Source organism: Colius striatus, chromosome 13, assembly GCF_028858725.1.
Source record: "Colius striatus isolate bColStr4 chromosome 13, bColStr4.1.hap1, whole genome shotgun sequence".
NCBI lineage: Eukaryota > Metazoa > Chordata > Aves > Coliiformes > Coliidae > Colius > Colius striatus.
In genome coordinates, this window is record NC_084771.1 from 3,345,332 (window position 1) to 3,362,662 (window position 17,331).

A 17,331-nucleotide genomic window follows, 5' to 3' on the forward strand; every position below is an offset into this window, starting at 1 on the left:
AGTACTTTCAGATATGACAGCCCAGTGATGGCAGCACAGTTCCTGTGTCACTAGGTAGAAAAATGAACATCAAAATTTCTACTCTACTGCTCATCCATCAAAGCCTTACACAACCAGTGAATGATGAAATGTGAGTTCTTAGCTTTTACATATGCTGGCACAGAAGGTATTAATCAGAAAAGACAGGGGAAAAAGTTGGTTTGTTCTGTAAAGTTACTCTTTGAAAGCTCTTCTTTTCACTCCATTTCTACATGAAATTTATTCTGGCCAAACTAAATGGCATTTGAATCTCTCCAGAACCCTCTGGATTCCTGTGCTTTTTCACTGGCCCTTAAGATGATGTCCCTCTTTCCACATCCAGTAGTACTAGTCCTTACTAGTGAGATAGGATTCTTGAACATAAAGCAGAGTCCTGTGGAGGAATAAAGGATCTGGAAATTATGATGCTGATATATTAATATCCTCAGAATCTGGAGAAGTGGATTATTTGCTGGGTTGGCTACATTGTGAGTGTGGGTAGTTTTCCATCTTTCTATTCTTTCATTTTCATACTTCTCAGCATTTTTAATTTCCTTTTAAATTTTTCCTCCTTTCTCTGATAGCTTCTGTACTTTTCTGTGAAGTTTAGTGCTTTGGCTGAATGCTGAGAGCTGGTGAAGTAACTAAGGACAATTTACGGGAACATTTAAAATCGATAATAGAATGTCTTGCCAATTGTTTAGACAATGTGGGATAATAGATCAGTACAGCATTCTGTCTTGCCAAAAGTCTTTCTAGGTACTTTTTGTATGTCTTCTTCCATAATTTCTATGCATGTGTATTGATGTTTAAAGAGAGCATCAGTTGATTTTGGCATTAGTGCAGTTTCAAAGATTGAGATTTTGAATTGGTTTGAACTTGACTTTCCTACTGCAGTGTTGTCTGTTAACCTTTTTATGGCACTTCAGAGAATGATAGAATGGTAGGGGTTGGAAGGGAACTTTAGAGATCATCTAGTCCAACCCCCCTGCAGAAGCAGGTTCACCAAGATCAGGCTGCATAGGGACATGTCCAGGTAGGTCTTGAAGACCTCCAAGGAAGGAGCCTCCACAACCTCCCTGGGCAGCCTGTGCCAGGGCTCCCTCACCCCCACAGTGAAAGAGTTTTTTCTTATGTTTAAGTGGAACTTTTTGTGTTCCAGCTTCATCCCATCACCCCTTGTCCTGTTGCTAGCTACTATAGAAAAGAGGGATGTCCCAACCTCCTGACACTCACTTTTTAGATATTTGTAAAGGTTAATAAGATCCCCCCTCAGTCTCCTCTTCTCCAGACTAAACAGCCCCAGTTCCCGCAGTTTTTCCTCATATGAAAGATGCTGCAGTCCCCTGAGCATCTTGGTGGCCCTGTGCTGGACTCTCTCCCTCTCTTACTTGTCCCTCTTGAGCTGAGGAGCCCAGAACTGGACACAGGACTCCTGATGAGGCCTCAGCAGGGCAGAGTAGAGAGGGAGAAGAACCTCCCTCGACCTGCTGGCCACACTCTTCTTGATGCATCCCAGGATGCCATTGGCCTTCTTGGTCACGAGGGCACATTGTTGGCTCATATTTAGTTTATTTTCAACCAGGAGCCCCAGGTCTCTCTCTGCAGAGCTGCTCTCCAGCAGTTCGACCCCCAGCCTGTGCTGGTGCATGATTCCTTCCCAGACACAGGACTCTACACTTGTCCTTATTGAACCTCATGAGGTTTCTCTCTGCCCAATTCTCAAGCTGGTTGAGATCCTGCTGAGTGGCAGCACTTGTCCTCTTAATAACAAATCTTAATTATTGTTAGTTTTCCCATTTAACACCAGTAGGGAATTAAAAATGTTATTAAAAAGCTTCTTTATAAGGCTATGTGATGTTATCCTGGGCAGTAGTCAACATCTGCAGCAGCAGTCAGATTTGTTTTTCTGCAAATCGTTAAAGAGCTCCACACTTAACATTTTTCTTCCAACAGGTTCTGTGTTTCTACAGTAATGGAAGTTTCTACAGTTAATGGAAATTTGACTAGAATCAAACTCATTGAAAGAAAAGCAGTTTTGTAACTCTCATAATGTATATTAAAGGATATCTGAATGAGATTAATAAAATTTCTATTTATAGACATTAATTGAGTCGAAGTCCTCCCAAATTAATATCTCCAAAGTCAGTAGAAATTAAGTGCTGCTCATCAGTGCTCTTGGAAATCATTTGAGTGGCAAATATGGGTAGTCATAGTGGAGAGTTTGATACGCACCATAACATGTAATCATTTAATTCTTATGAAATCAAATGGTCTCACTCACAGGTTTGACTTTTATACCCATTACTGGACTGGAAACAAGTGTGTCTCATATACAACAAGATTAGACTCTGAGTAGCAGACTTGGATGGAAATTTCCCAGGCAACAAATGATCCTAAAAGCCAAAGCATCTTTGTTCTTTTACCTTCCCGACAAGTTGTAAAAGAACTCTTAACTATAGGCACTGCAAATAAGCATTATTCTCAGCTATATGAACTCCAGTGTAACAGATTTGGTACCCAGTGCTCAAGAGTTAGAGAAGAGAGCATGTGATGTCTGCAGAATAACATCTTTTCAGGCACACAGATCCTCTTTCATATACAGAGGAGCCATTAACCCTTACAGGAAAGATTAGCTACTGTCACAGGTGGGGAGCTCTCAGAAAAGGTGCTGCAGTAAGATTTCTTAGCACTTGCAAAGAATCAGAGCCATGCTTTCTGCTAAGTATTAATGCCTCTGTGCTTCTCTAAGTTTGAAAGTCAATACTGAATAGTCATAACATGGATAAAGCATTACAGGACAAGTGGCTTATTACATATATCATGACTAATACACTTGGCTTGACAGAATATCTGCAATGGCACTGCTTATGTTTTTAAAATACATTTTAAAAGCAGTTTAATAATAAACATAAGAAGTCTTCTTCACCTCAGTGATACAGATTACACTGCTGCAATACATTTTTTTTGTGACATAAGCCATATTTCTCCACTTGGATTTATTAGTGTGAAGAAAATTGCTGTTCCAAAAACAAGTGATACAGATACATTATTACTGTAGCAAAAGGTGTTATTAATCCACATACCACATCTACAGTTGCATGGACTCTATTATCTGTGAAATGAATATGACCTTAGCATCCCCTAAGCAATCCTGGTGCTAGTTGTTTTATGATGAGATGTTTCTTGCTTGCCTTTTCTTTTCAAGGCATACTTTGATATCTTGATGCACTTTTAGAGGGGGTTCCCCTCATATACAGAATTAGAGCTGCATGTTGATACATCTTTCTGTATTTTTTCTTCTAAACTTCCTTTGTGGATTTAAAAGAATTAAACAAAGCAAAATGAGAAAGTCATTGTGTGTGACAGACAATCATAGAATCAGACTGGTAGGAGTTGGAAGGGAGATTTAGAGATTATCTAGTCTGACCTCCCTGCTAAAGCGGGACCACCTAGGTCAGGTCAAAACCACCTACATCAGGTCACAATAGAGTTGGAGAGGAAGAATTGAGGCAAATATAAGAGTAGCTAAAAACCAGTTTTAAAATCCCAAATAAAGTCTTAGAGCAATCAAGAAATAAATTTAAAACAAGAAAAAATGGGTGCAGGAATAATAACATAAGAAAATAGTCTTATTCACCAGGTGCTAGGACAAACCATTCTGGGGTGGACTATTGAAAAGAGATACTAAAATAAAATGTCTGGTAATATGTGTGTGTGTGTGGAAAAGAAGTCCTATCCTTTCCACTGCAGTTCTCTGCTAGCAGCAGGTTCCTGTCCTGGTTCTTCTCTGCAACTGAATTAATCACACTTCCCGGAATGTACTTGCTATTAGGTGTTATTTTGGTAGCCTTTCTTTTATAATTTAAAGACCAGCGGAACTTGATGGCATTCTGACAAGATGCTTACTCCTGAGCAGTCAACAAAGTAACTATGCTTTATTTGAGCATTAATTTATTGGTGAGGTGGACTGAGAACTGGCTGATGGACAGAGCCCAGAGGATGGTGATTAATGGCCCCAAGTTAAGTTGGAGTCTTTGTGGCCAGTGAGGTTCCACAGGGATGGGTTTTGGGACCAGTCTTATTCAACAACTTCATCTACAAACTGGATGAGGGGACAGTGACCCTCAGCAAGTTCTCTGATGACACCAAACTGGAAGGACTGGCTGATTCACGAGAGATTGTGCTGCCATTTAGTGAGATCTCAGCTGGCTTGAGAGTTGGGCAGAGAGGAACCTCCCGACGTTCAACAAGGGCAAGTGAAGAGTCCTGCATCTGGGGAGGAACAACCCCATGCACCAGGACAGGTTGGAGGTGACCTGCTGGAGAGCAGCTCTGCAGAGAGAGACCTGGGAGTGCTGGTTAATAACAAACTAACCATGAACCTGTAACATACCCTCATGGACAAGAAGTCAATGGCATCCTGAGATGCATTAAAATGAGTGTGGGCAGCAGGTCAAGAGACATTAGCCTTCCCTTGTGCCTTAGTAGGGCTATATGTGGAGTCCTAGTTTAGGCTCCAGTTTTAGGCTCCCAAATACCTGAAAGGAAGATGTTGAGAGGATGGTGCCAGTCTTTTTTCTGTAGTGCCACGTGACAGGACAAGAAATAACTGGCACAAGCTGGAACACAGGAAGTTCTACTTGAACATGAGGAGAAACTTCTTTGTTGTTCTGGGGAGGGAGCCTTAGCACAATTTGCCCAGAGAAATTATGAAGTCTCCTCCTCTGGAAGCTTTTAAAACCCACCTGGACATGTTCCTGTGCCCCCTAATTAAGGTGGACTGGATGATCTCTAGACGTCTCTTCCAACTCCTACCATTGTGTGAGTCAATCTGGTGCCTCCTGTAATTAAACACGAGTCCAGTCATGTCCTTTGTCAGTGTGAGGCAAATAATACTGCAGATCTCTTTCACTGTCTTTTGCCAGAATATTGGCACTAGCCTTGCCAGCATTATGGTAGCAAGTTTATTACTTTAGTACTTTATAATTTATCTTATACATTTATAATAAACCATAACAGTGTACCATTATAAATGTAATAACTTTTAAGTCACTGAGTTGCAGGTCAGAAGAAACAGAGCTGTTACTGTTTCTTCCTTGTTATTGATTTCTGTCCAGAGAATTCTTTGGTTTATTGTGAAGAATATTTTAATTCCTTATTCTAAACTGACTTTGAAACACCTATTAATATAATTGGCAAATTACTCCACTTTTACTTTTTGTTCAGTTAGATTGTTGTTAACACTTCACTTTCCTGGACAACTTTCTTGGTTATATCCTCTGAGACATATTCTCTCTGTTGATAAATACAGTACTTTAGTTAGTGTTTTGTCATCTTTTGTAAATTGTATATTCTTTTGAAATAAGAACAAAATAAAACGAATCATATGGTATTAAACATTTCAGAGAATCATAGAATGGTAGGGTTGGAAGGGGCTTTTAGAGATCATCCAGTCCAACTGCCCTGCAGAAGCAGCTCCCACCTAGATCAGATTGCACAGGAACATGTCCAGACGGGACCTGAAGACCTCCAAGGAAGGAGCCTCCACAGCCTGTGCCACTGCTCCATTTAACTTTCTATTGTTCCTATTTAAGGGAGCCTGTCTCATCAATACAGTTTTGTTTGTATTTGAATTTCAAATTCAGATCTATTTTTATGAATATAGTCTTACAAAAGTGAAGTGAACTAAAGTATGTGCTTTGTATATTTGCCAATACTTGTGTGTGTCGTTATATTTAGTATTTACTTTATACTAGCAGGCATCATCAGAGATGTAAGCTAGGTTTATAATAGTATGTTGTCATGTTAATCAGTCCAGTAAGTTGCCCTGTCTCTGTGACTCTGCTACAAATGTTTGCCTTTCAATTAAAATACTTATAATACTTCTGCCAAAAAAAAAAGGATTTTTAAATTCAGGATCTGAAAAGCTTATGAAAATATGTAATGATGAAAAGAAACCTTAAAAAAACCCCCTAAGAAAGCCAAAATTAATGTCATTCCTATAATCTTTTTGTCTGGGAAGCTGTTTCTTTATACCAGATATTCAAATTAGTTTGTATTGAGTCTCCTTGAAATTCTTTACAGCGTTTAACTAATAGTTTGTGATGAACCAAGCTAATTCACCCCTTTGCAATTCCTTGTGAAATGTCAGCTTTGTGTCAGAATAGAGTATTAGATTACCTATCTGTGTGAATAGAATTGATCATATATAGTTCCTGATAGGAAGATCCAGTGGGTATTGCAATCATGCTAGTGAAAGTCCATCAAACAGCTGTAGCTGCCATTGCTTGTTACTGTCTAACAAGTGTACTTATTGCATATCTCTTAAAACAGAGTAATTTTAGAGGTTTATTTTATGATAAAGTAGTATTCACTTGCCCAAGGTCAGCTTTTGCATTTCTCCTTTTTCCTTTTGCTAATGACTTGAATGACAATTACTTGGCTTCTGTATGCCATAAATCAGAAATCTAATTCCAACCAAAAGATCATCATCATCAGAATCTGCCAGCTCATTAGTTCAGCAGATACCTGTTTTTACTTTAGAAAAAATTCAGAATGTGCAACTTCTGGGTTTTTTTCTGAATGGCTTTTATTCACTTGGGTATCCTGAATCTGCACAAAATAGTGTATATTGTCTTTCAATATGTTAGCAAGGCTAAAACTTGATTAGTTTGAAGACATGAGATTTGAAATGTTCTTTATGATGTAGTAGCTGACAGAAATGCAAAATCTTACTGCAGCCAAGACAGGAAAAGCCAAATGCCTGTGAGAATTGTGGAACTGTGTTCATCACAGAGCAAGAAGGAAGGATGAGAAAGAGGTAGAGAATTGCCATTACCAGAAATGGCTCCATGTCAAACCATGAAACCTCACTAGTACTTTGCAAGTGATGCCATCTCCTAGCTCCTGCATTGTGGGCTGGGAAGCCAGAGGTGATACTGCTGACATGCCATCCCCTTGGTTGCCCTAATGTAGCTGCACTAACTGCTGTGCAGTCCCATGTCCTCAGTGACTGTGGGCTGCATCCCTTCTAAATGGGTGTGCCAGTACCAAAAGGCTCTCCCTGTGCTTGTTTAGTAGTCCCTCAGATATATAGAATTTATGAAAAATGATCATTTTCATGCAGATTAGTTTTGTTTTGGGGTTACGGAGAAAGAAGTTTTAAAACCTACAGAAAAGGAGTAACAACTGTAAACATAGTAGGCCATAAACTGTTAAACATAATAGGCCATAGTCTGAGGTAATCTAAACATTATTTGGACTTATGTGCACAGGTTTCATTAATATTAGCAAAAAGTTTGATACTGATGCTTCTAGATGTATCTGTAGACTTTGGAACCATCATATTTTCCAGCACATTCATGTGCATAGACATACACACTCAGAGAGACAAAATTTCAAGGGACTGGAACATCTTTCATATGAGGAAAAGCTGTGGGAACTGGAGATCTTATTAATATTTACAAATATCTAAATGGTGTCAGGAGGTTGGGACACTTCTTTTTTCTATTGTAGCTAACAACAGGACAAGGGGTGATGAGATGAAGCTGGAACATAAAAAATTCCAATTAAATATAAGAAAAAGCTATTTTACTATTCAGGTGAGGGAGCCCTGGCACAGGCTGCCCAGAGGGGTTGTGGAGGCTCCTTCCTTGGAGGTCTTCAAGACCTGCCTGGACATGTTCCTGTGTGATCTCATCTAGGTGACCCTGCTTCTGTAGGGGGGTTGGACTAGATGATCTCTAAAGTTCCCTTCTAACCCCTACCATTCTATGATTCTATGATTCTATGAAATGCAATGATTTCTGAGACTCAAGGATAAAATAGCCTTGAATACTAATGCAGAAGAGTTTTATACCCAGGCATTTTTCTGCCAGTGCAGTGCTGTTACTTTAGGTGATTTTCTTCCACCTCTTCCAAAGACACTCTGAGTAACGACCTTATTTCATGTGGAGACTACTATAATTTTTACTCTTTTTTCCTCCTATGTGTTGCTTATAGACTGAAAATATGCTGGAGTATATCTTCCTATTTTAAAATACAAATAAGATGTAAAATAATTATGGCAGTAGGAGTTACCTTTTCAGGTTCATTTTTGCACAGCACTTTGAAAAAAGTAATGAAATGAATTGATTTTATTGCATTAATCTCCTTTAACAAATCATATATTGTCAATAACGAAGAATATCACAGGATTTTCCTTTTCTCAGATGTGTAAGTAGGTTTCAGAGAATCACAGAATCTCAAGGGCTGGAAAGCTCAGCCAGTGCAACCCCCCTGCCAGAGCAGCACCACCTAGAGCAGGGCACACAGGAACTCATCCAACTGGGTTGGAATGTCTCAAGAGAAGGAGCCTCCACAGCCCATCTGGGCAGCCCTTTCCAGTGCTCCCTCACCCTTACAGGGAAGAAGCTTTTCCTTGTGTTTCTTTGACACCTCTTCTGTTACAGTGTGTACCCATTGCCCCTTGTCCTATCATTGGACATCACTGAGAACAGCCTGACTCCAGCCTCCTGACGTCCACCCTTCATGTATTTGTAAACTTTGATGAGGTCACTCCTCAGTATCCTCCAAGCTAAAGAGCTCCAGCTCCCTCAGCCTTTCATCAGAAGGGAGATTCTCCAGTCCCTTAACCATCTCTGTGGCCCTGTACTGAACTCTCTCCAGCAGCTCCCTGTCCTTCTGCAACTGAGGATGTCTCAAAAATAAATGTAGTTTAAAATTGTGCATTAAAAGAGATACTTTTGACAGAACAGCTTTCTTTTCACAAAAAAACCCAGAAAGTGTCTCCCTCCTTAAAGTTAAAATACTCCCAAGCAAGATCTTTCAATAATGATCAAGTAAACAAGGATCCACGTGTTGTTGCCCTGAGACAAGATATTAACTGTCATAATAATAACAGAAAATATAATGATAGTTTATTTCATAGCTGATATTAACAAGTAATAGTGAAATTAAATCATAATTGTTAGTGCAAGGTTATTATCCTGGGGTGAATGCTGTTGCAGTCTGTTAATGCTGTAGGTTAAATGAAATGAAAACATTCTATCCTGTTTCTACCAAATGGTTTTACAAAAGATTCCTACCTCAATTCATCTTTTTTATTGCAGATATCTATATTTTAATTTTTTTGAATGATTTCTAGATTTATATATTTCTCCCTTCCTTTAGGAGTGAAACAGTTTTCATTTCTGGAGCGTGGTTGTTGCTTTTGCCTGAACTGTGCCAGATCATATGCTTGAACTGGTGTTGAACAACGGTTTATTAAGATTTGATCAACTTTTTAGTCAATGTTTTTCTCATTACACTCATTAATCATGAGAAAAAACTGGTAGAGTTCAGCTCTTCTCAAATATCCCTTGCTGCTCATGACTTCAACGTTTTCCAGTAGCATGTTAGTGCGTCTTGCAATCACAATCTTTCTGCAGGATGCTTGTTGCCCAGATACCAAGTCTGCCAGTGCTTAAGTTAAATGATAGGGAGAGATTTTGTGCAGACTGGCAGAGACACAGCTGTTCACACTTATTTACTGCAGTTTGGAGAGAAAATTGCTCTGCAGATAATTTTTTTTTTAAGTATAAAATATACAGGATCAAAATATTCACAAACAAGCCCCTAATGGCTTTCTTTGAAGTGAAACTGGCTTTATTTTTAGTCTGATATGGCATAATTGGCTCAGAGAAGTAATACCACATCTACTCTCCTAATTAAAATAAGGTAACGTTTTAAATATTAATAAATAGTTTCCCTAGTATTATGACATGCTGATTAAATAGGGTACAAACCTTAATAAGGCTTGTTTTTGCTTGATAACAATGCATGACTATAATTGACATTTGTTTGATCCAGAGTTTCTCTAAATTAAAAAGAACAAAGAGTATCAGATAAAAATTAACTAGCACAGAAATGTATATTTCATAATCGTTCTGAAATGCAAATATGTTACAAAACATGTTTCTCATGTTCTCAAGTTATGTTTGTTACTTACAAAGATTGCCCATCATTGCCTTCAATTAAAAGTTCAGTTATGAAGGATAACCTCTGTGTTTTTCATGTCATAATTGATAAATCTAATACTTCCATTAAGATGAATGAAGCCTTCCCTAAAAACTGTGACAGTGCCAGATGGTGTCTAAGAGAAGAACATAATGGTCTTGACATAATTTTAACATAGATACACAATACAAATTAGCAGCAAAAGGGGAAAAAAACATCCAATTTGTCTTTCCTCTTCCCCAAACTACATGTTTTATTTGTCTCTGTTACCTGCTTTGCTCCAATACAGTCAGTCAACAATTTCAGTGGCAATAGTTTAGAATGTTTTAAAGAAAACTGATTAATTCAATTTTGATGTAGCAAAAGAATATACTCCACCTGCTCTCACTGAAATCTGTGGGAGTACTATCTTAACTTTCAGTAGCATTCACATCATGATTTGCAACTTTGCTCTTTTGGGTTATATGTCTGTGCACGTTGCAAATGACATGTACTGGACAGTCAAATTCAGCCGTGGGATCTGTTGCTCATGTTTGTCACAGAAGCTCTGAGCAACACAGGTATATTGGTAGTCTCTGGGGAGTTGACTCTGTCTGATCAAGGTGTATTCTGCAGTTGTGAGTGAAAATCCACAAGAGGTAGGTTTGATTTGGCGTTTCTGGATGCATCTAAAACCATCAACCAGGGAATTTATATTGTAGAATAGAGCCTGTGGGAATGTAAAATTGGTAGTAGGAAGAAAAATAATCTCAGCAACAGATAGTTTGTAGTATGTCTGTTAACTCATGTGGACATATTTCCAACACCAGAACTCCTGTCAAGGGAGAAAGAATATACCCCATGGCAAATAACACTGTTGTTCATCCTGTACCTCCCCAATTGTCTCATTTCTGCTAGAATCACATCCAGATAATTTGTAGTATTTCCTGTGTGACCTACTCTAGGTGGTCCTGCTCTGGCAGAGGGGTAGATGATTTTTTGTGGTCTCTTCCAACCCTTAAGATTCTGTGATTCTGTGATTTACATAGCAGAGCAAAACTGAACAGAGTCAGTTGGCCTTGATGTAGTGCTTTGTGTGTCCAAATCCTTATTTTCTCTTTGTTTTTCTGGAAATGCTCTGTTTACTCTTTCATTGTTTTCATTCTTATCCTCTGAAAATTCCAGCAAGGCTTCTCAGCTTGTCCAAAGTGGCAATGTTAACACACCGATGCAACTGGTCACTATCAGCCTAGTTTGGTATCTCTTTGCATTTATATAAGCAAACTAATTTTACTGCTTGCATAGGAAAAACACATGCTCTCTGCTACTGACATTTCTTTTATTTGCATGCCACTCCTCTCTTGATAGATGTCATCAAATCATCACAGTTCTCTGAAATTAGAAAGTACGTGTAACTCAGTTTCCCCTAACAAAAACATGAGCCTGTTTTTCCCTAAGTAGTATCAGTTCTGTCTATATGATGTCCTGATTTCCTGGGAGCTTTGCTATGATAATGAGGACTCTAATTCTTACCCATTCCCCACTACCTTCCCCTGAAAATGTGATCTTTGTGATGGCTTGGGAAATGGCAAAGTACACTTAGAGGGTTTTCTAGCAGCTTAAAACAGCAGTTGCTTCTCAGTCTGCAACTTCACATTGATTAGATGGTAGATTTTCTAGATTAACTCCTGACCACTAAAGCACTTTTGTTCTCTCCCATGCTGTTGGAAGATTTATTGATTTAATTGCAGGAGTTCTTAGCAGAGTTTTTCAGCTGCACATATGTCTTTTCCTCCTTAAGTTGTTCACTTTACTCATTTTTATCATCCTCTGGGCTATGACTGTTTTTTCCCAGAGGTTATGAGTTAAATTCTCAACTACTCTTCAAGAATCTACTTCTAATTAACTTGACTTTAAATTACCTTTAACAATAGATCAATTTCACCTATGCCTATACTACTTAGGAAGCTTTCCTGGGAGTGTATGTGGATTAGTCACAAGAATATGAAGGCGATTTCATTTAAAGGAAACAATAATAGGCAATTTTAACAACGCAATGGCAGCTTTGTTCCACATTTACCTGGGAGCTTTGTATGACTCTGAGATGATTTTTTAATTGTTCTGTCAGCTATTTCTGCAAATTAATAAAGCACAAGTTAATAAAGATAATGAAACATGAATTGGTACTACATTAATACAAAGCTCTCTGTCCTTTCTTTTATGTCAGCAGTAGCAGAGATAGGGTGAAAAAGGAGAATGGTTTTGTGTTAGGCCAGACAGCAGAATTGTTCAAGAGTTGTTTGTTGTTCCTCAAAGTGATGCTTCAGGTTTGTGAAGGTTTTGAAATGGGAATGCAAGATCTGTGGTGGCAGTTGAGAACTTGCAGAAAAATACAGATGCTGTTTATTCAGAGTTCTGGCCAACATTTGAAATCATACTGGCTAATTTAGACACTCCACATTTTTGGTCTTATTATAGAAATCTTTAGCAATTTGTAGTTAAGCAAAATTGCCAACTGCAATGATAAATAATAACATATGGGTGTGTGCATAGACAGAAAACACCCATGCACTACATATGCAGTACAACACAATTCCTGTCATCTCTACTGCATTAGCATTGCAGACATACTGAAATTTGCTGTGCTGCCAAGAGAGTTTACACAGTTTTATCGAAAGGAACAGAAACCGTCTATCTGAAGTCTGAAGAAATCCTTGAGTTTTTCTGCCTCAGACGTGTCTGTTATTTCTTCAGAATCATAGAATCATAGAATTACAGAATGGTAGGGGTTGGAAGGGACCTTTAGAGACCATCTAGTCCAACCCCCTGCAGAAGCAGGGTCACCTAGATCAGGTCACACAGGAACATGTCCAGAAGGGTCTTGAAGACCTCCAAGGAAGGAGCCTCCACAACCCCCCTGGGCAGCCTGGGCCAGGGCTCCCTCACCTCACAGTCACATAGTTTTTTCTTATCTTTAAGTGGAACTTTTTGTGTTCCAGCTTCATCCCATCACCCCTTGTCCTGTTGCTGGCTACTATAGAACAAAGGGATGTCCCAACCTCCTGACACCCACCCTTTAGATATTTGTAAATGTTAATGTTCCTCATGTTCCAAACAAGTCAAAAGAGGACAATTTAGATTATCATTATTAGAGCACATTTTTTTCTTGCAACTATGATACAGTACACCTCTCCAGTTTTGTTTTACACTGCAAAAGTTTTGGGTTTTAAAAAAAATATCTGGTACCATTCAACAACCTGGACACATTCCAGTGTGACCTGCTCTAGGTGGACGTGTTTTGCTGGGGGTTGGACTAGATCTTTGGGTGTCAGGAGGTTGGGACATTCCTTTTTTCTATAGTAGCAACAGGACAAGGGGTGATGGGATGAAGTTGGAACACAAAAAGTTCCACTTAAGAAAAAACTGTTTCACTGTGAGGATGAGGGAGCCCTGGCACAGGCTGCCCAGAGGGGTTGTGGAGTCTCCTTCCTTGGAGGTCTTCAAGACCCACCTGGACATGTTCCTATGTGACCTGATCTAGGTGACTCTGCTTCTGCAGGGAGGTTGAACTGGATGATCTCTAAAGATCCCTTCCAACCCCACCATTCTGTGATTCTGCCCCATCTGAAAGGAAATTAAGGTGCTGCATTTTTTTTCCTGTTCTATGTATTTATGAAAAAGATGAAAAATATGTAATAGAACAGAGTAGATGAAGACAATGAATGTCTCTGACAGTTCCAAATCTGCCAAAGAAATAACAATGTAAAATCCTGTGTAGCATTTCAATTGTTTAAATTCCCATTGCTTAAAAAAATTAGCTTTTTCATGCAAGTGCATGTTATAGACATGTTTTATTGAAGAACAGAAGTTATTTAACAGGAAGATATATTTACTGTTGGAAAATTGAAACATAGAAAAATACATCAAAGTAGCCAAACAATAACAACAATGAAATTGCAAAGTAATGGTGTCTAATTCTGTGCCAGACAGCTTCTGGTGAATCCCTACAATGACATTTAAAATACTTCCATTATTATCTCTCTGCCCCAGTCAGGTGCTGCTGGCTCCCCTGCAGAGCTGGCAGCTGGGATGTGTGGTTATGTCAGCTCATGGTCACGGGTTATAGGTTAAATCACCAATGAAGGCAAGCATGAGCTGAGACACTGGGTTGGAGCCTCTGATGGGTAAGCAGACGGGACCCTTTTTCCAGGTCCAGGAAGATGATTTGAAGGCAAATGAAGACACAATGATCTTAATCTGTCACAGATTCACTGTAGCTTATGTAACAGGACTCACATTGTTAAAATTCTTTGGCTGTGACACACAGCATGAATTTACATTAATTTAGAGTCTCCTGAATGTGTCTGGATGGTTTCTGTGCATGTGTGAAGAGCCTTAGTGGCCTCATTAGGGAATCTGGGAAAAAGTGCTTTGTTTAAAAAACTTGGCTGCTGTAGATTTTCCAATGACAAATTGGTCTTTATTTAAAGAAAACCCTTATATAAACAAGGATGAATTTAATAGATCACACAGAATGTTTATTTAAGCCAGGATTATCTTGAACATTGTCAGTACTGTGATATATAGGCAAAAGCACAAGCCTAAGCGTGTATTGATGCTCTCACACACTACTTTTTGAGTTTTTTCTTGTGCCTCAGATCTTATTGACCTGGAAATGGTGTAATTAGAAACCACTGATTTTCCTTCTATGAATTTTCTCAGCTGATTCTTGAAGTCAAGGAACAATTTGTCAGCATTTTGTAGTAGATTTAAGTGTGTTTGATTAGAAAAATTCTGTATTTTCTTGCATTTTCTTTTTTCTCCATGTTGCTCTATGATGTTTCTTAAACACTGCATCACATTAACTGTCCTCCAGTCCTCTGCTACAGAAGCAGATTTAAGTGGAAGGTTACACACTGTAGCTAGAGTTTATTTATATTCTGTTAAGTTACTTTGCATTGCTGGGTATGTACCGTCTGGTTTGGGCAATTTGTTACCGTTCATTTGTTCTGTAAACTCTTCACATTAATATTTCTATTTGAGGTAAATTCTTCAATGTGTTACCTTGAAATAACATTTTCAGTGTGAGTGCCTTCCCAAACCTCCATGGTGAACATGACTGTCTTTCAGGGAAATTCATCTCATACTGTGATCCTCAGGTCATTCTGCATAGCCCCTGGCAACTTTCCTAATCATGTATTTTTTATAAGTTTTGTGTTTAGTTTTCACACTTCTTCACCAAATTCTTGGTTTGTTCTGCAGTGATTTTACTAGAATTCTTTTGCTAGAATTTGTTTCTTGTATGGAGGAGACTTCAGTATTTCACAGGGTCTTTATTACTTCAAAAAAACTTCATGTAACATGTGTCAGATATCTTTTTCCCAAGTTTTTTTCTTAGTAGTTTATATGTTTGTGTGCTGACCCTCTAACAGCCAGTTTTCAAATACCTCATGACACTGTCCTGATACCTGTAAAAAGAGATTCTCAATGCTGCCTGTGAATCCTGCAAAAACCACATCAATATCCCTAATATCACAAGTTATTCAGTGAGACAAACTTTGGTAGGCACAGAAACTTAAACTTGGCCTCTATCCTTATGATATATGTCCATCAAATTCACTTTGTAACTTAGCTGGACATAGAAATGCGTATGTCAAACCTAATGTTGCCAAGAAAAGACCAATGAACTCCATCATTAAAAATGTATTGAATTACACCAACTTTAAAGAAGGTGACAAGCCCATCAGAATACGCAAGAGACCTGGAGAAGTGATAAGATTTTCCTATTTGCTTGCTAGTATAAATGAAGAAAATCCATGGTAGCCCTGTGTAAATCTATAATCACCATTCAAATGCCTGTCAATTTACTTGCACTTTTACTTTTCTGACAATCTTTTAAGGTAAAGAGGGTAACTACATCTATTCTGTTTTATAAGTCTGCAAATCATTGCAAATGCCATGTTTTCCTTTTATAAAGGTTATTGTTCTGTTATGAAATTACTCTTTTGTTTGCATTTTAAATTTGCTCTACTAGTCATACTTTCACATCAAATCTACATGTTACAATCTTCACCTTCTTATTGCAATGAGCCCAATGATCACCACAATTGTGCCCTTTACCTTGGTTTACTTTACCACTCATTTATAGGAAAGCTATATTCATAGCTTTCCTTGTCCCTTCACACATTTTACTTTCCTCCATCCTCACCTGGTTTCCCAAAAGACAAATCTACAACAAGAAACATTTTAAAATAAATAAATCCTCCTTTTAAAAGTTCAACCTTTGAAAAAAATGAGTTTTAGTTCTTCTTGGACCTAAATCTTATGGAAGGCATTTACCCACGGGGATGATATTTCACATACTTTTTAAGGGATTCAAAGAGGAAGAGTTTCCCAGTGCCATTAGTATAAACAGAAATAAGAGCAGTAATCACAAGCCAGCCAAAGGAGTTCTAGAGACAACTGACCAGATAAAAACAATCTGAAAGCAGAAGGGAACGGAATCTGTTCAAACATTTGACACTGCTGTGCAGTGAGATACCTAGGCCCAGAGCTACAAAGGAAGCTCAAGGCCTTGTAGGTAGGTAGCCAGAGAGTGAGAGGTCAGTCCTTTAAGTTGTTAGGCCAATGACTCTATGGTCCTGTAAGCTAATGGAGATGGGCTATGCTTACAAGTTAATGGAAAGTCTGTATATGGTAGCTTACAGCAAAGAATGAGATACTTGAAAGATAAAGGTGTAACCAGACCATTCATTGATTTAAAGTCACTTTCTCCAGCTAATTATCAAACTCACAAAATCCACAGCTTCACTGCAAACAGACAGTTTTTCACTATATTCCTCATCACAGGCTCTCAAAGACACAAAAAGCAAGGGCCACAGCTCATTATGGCTTCATCTGATGTGATTATTGTACTGGTAATCCTATGGCCTTTCCCAGTCTTACAGCCTGGATTCCACCCTGGCTTATACAGTATCAATAGGTTCAAATATCAAAAGTCTCTGGTATGATTTCCCATGAGTTACAGCTAGAGGCATGGTTACAGAAATGAAAACCAGTCTGTCAAGAAGCCAAGGTTCTGAAATTGCATTGGCAGGCTGGAAGAGAACTAAATATCTGGCTTTGAATCAGAAGTAGCAGATTTGAGCTGCTAGTCCAGTGAGTTTATTTATCCCTTTGAGTAGAGACTGGCGTATTAGACTTTGAGCAGCAACTGCCTTATCTTACCAGAGTTGGATGACATTCTCTTGGTTCAGTGGAGGAGAAATGTGAGTTTAGTGAAGATACAAATAACTACACAAAGATTAAAGGAAATATTCTAAAAAATAACAAAAA